A 3,886-nucleotide genomic window follows, 5' to 3' on the forward strand; every position below is an offset into this window, starting at 1 on the left:
CCTCGCGCGGCGGCGGCGTCTCCGCGCCCGCAGCGGCCTCCGGCTCCGGCCGCGGCCCCGGCCGCGGGTTAGTTTCGTTTCGCCGCCCGGCTGGAAACCCGCCCTGAACGGCAGAGGCAGGGCTTGTGCGGCGCCCTCGGTTTTCCCTCTGCGCACAACGGCCTAACCCCGAAACGGGCGCGTTTCCTCGCCTGCCTGCCCTCCAGTTAGACCGTCATCCCATCTGGCGAGCTTACGGAGACTCAAGCAAAGTCCTCGCAGTCTGCCAGCATTCGCTTACTTGCTTTCTCTGGCCAAAACTCTTAGCATAGTTCAGTCAAATTCATAAAGGCTCCTTTCGGTTGGTTGGTTGGTTGGTTGTTTTTTGGCTTCTGTGAACAAAAGCAATCCAGAATTTTGACCAGAAGTAAAGACGATGGGAAAATTAGAAGGGATTTAAAAGCTAGTGTTTTGGTGGAAAAGTTTGAGAGACACCATCTGTGTTAACACATGAGGGCCAACGGCAGCCTCACTGAACGCAGGTGGAATCTCTCTCCTGCTAAAGCTGCCAAGATATTCAGGGATATCGAAAGACTTTCTCCAAAAGGGCCTAGTCTAAGGCCCTGTGCTAGAGTCACACAACGGTGCGAGTCAGCAGGGCTCTCTGGAGGTCGTTTGGTCCCACCTTCCCACACAAAATGGGGCTAATGCCCACTTGAACATTAGTAAGATGGGGATTTCACAGCCTCAGTGGGACCCTCTTCCAGTGATTGACCACCCTCATGGTGAACAATTTTCCTAGGGCCTAACTGAAATTTTCTTTGCTGCAGTATATGCCTTGTCCTTTCGCTGGGCGCCTCCAAGAAGAGTCTAGCTGCATGTTCTCTGCGCCCTCCCACCCCTGGGAGGGAGCTGCAGGCAACACCAAGCTCTCTCCTGAAGGTTGAACCAGCCCAGTCCCTCCATGTTCCCCCCAGACATCTCCTGCCTTGCTCCTGCCTTGAGGTTCACGCTGGCCCATCTCCCCAGCCTGTCGCAGGCCCTCCGAGGAGCAGCCCTGCCCACCACTGCCCCGGCTGCACTCCCCACCCCACCCCAGTGTGCTGCCGCCGCACGCTCGCAAGGGCATAGTCCATCCTACTGCCCTGGTTGGTGATATGAAATTCAAAGCAGCGATGGCCCCAGTATTGATCCCTGAGAGATGGCACTAGTACCCAGCTGCCACTTGGACTTTGTACATCTGATGACAACCTCTTCCGCTCAGCATTTCCCACTCACCTTTTTCACAGTTTGTTGTGATCTCTCAAATTCACAAGACAGTGTACTGTGTGAAACAAACTTTATGAGTTCATCAGGTTAAAGAAAAAAGCAAACAAGGGGTTAACCCCTTCAGTAGTTCAGTAGTTAGCTAATTCATGCACTGATGAGCAAAATAAATAGTTACCTAACTGATGGTGAGAGTGCTCACCTCTCCTCCCCCATCAGGATGAGGGTGCCCCATGAATTGCACCAGGAAGCACAAGAACGTCAGCAGTGCGGCTGCTGCTGGGTCCACTCCAAAGGCTGCTTGGGTGAGCTGAAATATTTGTTCCTTCCAGCTTGGCAGTTTGGTATATACCCTCCCTGTTTGTCGTTTCAGGTACTGGGCAAGAGCTTGCTTAATTCTGAAGAGTTTCAGTCTTACCAGGTACTAACACACAGTTATTTATAAAACTGCAAGGGTAAGCAGACCTTTTTCTTTCTGACCTTGAGTATCTGGCGTAGGTGTTGTTCTGGCTTTAGCCCCACGGTGCTGCTCCCCGCAGACACCAGGCTTTAGCAGGAGCCGTGCGTTAGTCCCGGAGCCTCAGCAGGAGCCAAGTGAAGTCACAACCTTGCAGCCAGCTTGTCCAAACAGCATCTCATCAGTTTGGCTGCAAGGATGTTGGGTGAGGCTCATGATCTGCGAGAGCTGGAATTTGCAGCCTAATTAGTACCTGGGGCGTTATTTCCCATTTGACACGTGACTTTGCAGATGAACTTACTGAGCTTTGAAAGAGCCCTGTGGGGGCCTTTTAGCATTTTTGATTGTTTCCTTTGGAGGAGAGAGTTATAATAAGACTGAAATGTTTGCGTAACCATTAGTAGACTGTCAGCTGCTGATATTGTACACTAAATGCACAGAGGTACTTTCACCCTGGTACTTTGCCTCCTAGCACAGTGTTTATACACCTTAACTCTGGGCAAACACAGCTGCTCTGTSGTCAGAAGAGCAGGAGTTAAATTTGTCTTTGTGGAGGGACCCCTTTAAGCTTTCAAAACAGGGTTGAAATGGCTCAGCGCCACCCTTGGGCTATCCACCCCTGAAGGGGAATCTCCTCCAGCAGAGGCAGTGGGGCAGAGGCAAAGTGAAACCCAGAAGATAAGGAAAAGGGAGGAAAGCAGATGTCATATCTTTTTCCTGCTTTACATTTCCACCATCAAGCTACCGTCCTATTAGGTGTATTTCTTCAAAGCTTGTATGTGAGGCTGGCAGCACACCCATGGAGCTGCAAGTCACACGCATGGACCTGGCTTTGATGGAGCCATAGGATTCATTAAGTCTATCACTTTCTTTGCATAGAAAATTCCTCATGCAGTCCTACCTGCCTCTCCATACTTGGGTATAGGACTTTTTGTGAGGCTGAAGGGGAGGAGTGAAGGCTGTTTGAGGTACAATTTACAGGTTCTGGTGAGGTGTCACATGGATTTTTCCTGCACTAGCAGCCACCTGCAAATGAACCAGTTTGGCAAAAACATCAAGGACTTTAATTGGAAATGGCCATTAGAACAAACCATTTGCAGGCATTCAACAGCTTTGAACGTCCTGTCGCACAAGGAGTGAAGGTGCAGATAAGGCTGAAGCCAAGACTCCTATATCAAAGAGAAGTGCTTTCAGTAGAGCTCACCCTTCCCTTTGTCTCGAAAAGAAAAACAACTTTTATTGAAGAAATCAGGGTTTGGGGGTTATTTTTTCCTCAAAGTTAAGCATGTTGGGAGTGTGCAGAGAATCACAATGTCTTAATTACTGCTGGTTTTCTCTGRGTCAAGCTAACCTGGGTTCTTTCTCATGTGTCTGTATATTTTACAGTAACCTAATACTATAATAGATTAGAAAACCTCGAGAGTGCTTAGTGTTGCAACAATCTAATGCTCATGTTTAGTTTTTATTTGCCTGAAACTCAGTTAAACTTTGGAGTTTCTGTTTTTAATTGACACTGAATACTCCTTGTGTTTTAACATTTTCATTAGGAAAATAAATAAAGAAAGGAATTCTTTTGTGGCTTAATTTTTTACCTTTTAATTAAAAAAAAATAAGGAAAATTATTCCAAGCTATCAGAAATATATTAATTTACATAATGATTTTTAGAAGTCATTAGTGCTTCAAAATATGCTTTCTGCAGCATTGTGGAAATACATTAAATGTGTATTAAAGAAGTGTCAAAAGTATCTCAGACTGACATTAGGAAAACTTTGACTTTCCTTGTAGTGTTATTGAGTTTGTTGTATACTGGCAAACTGGTATTTCTCCTTTCAGTGCACACATTTTATAATACGAAAAAGTAAAATAAGACATATACTTCTGCCTGAGCGATTTACTTCAGATAAAACTATGATTAACTGTTGTGCTGCAGTGGTTCAGGAAAAGCAAGATTGCTTCAGGGTTTGAAGCTGAGCAAGACGTGCCTAGACTTTCGTTTGTAGCTTTACAGAATTACTCTCGATTTTCTCGCGTTAGGAGAAGTACTTCAGAAACTGACACATCAGAAGTTCATGTCCTCCCCTTGTGCAGCTGAAGAGGGAGCAGCAAAGCCAAGGATACACAAGCATTTTAAGTCTGATACGAAAAGTGTGGTGGGAGGAACCCTGCGGAGTTAGGTTGCAGAA

The sequence above is a fragment of the Apteryx rowi genome, unplaced genomic scaffold (genome assembly GCF_003343035.1).
Source record: "Apteryx rowi isolate R43461 unplaced genomic scaffold, aptRow1 scaffold_330, whole genome shotgun sequence".
NCBI classification, from domain to species: Eukaryota; Metazoa; Chordata; class Aves; order Apterygiformes; family Apterygidae; genus Apteryx; species Apteryx rowi.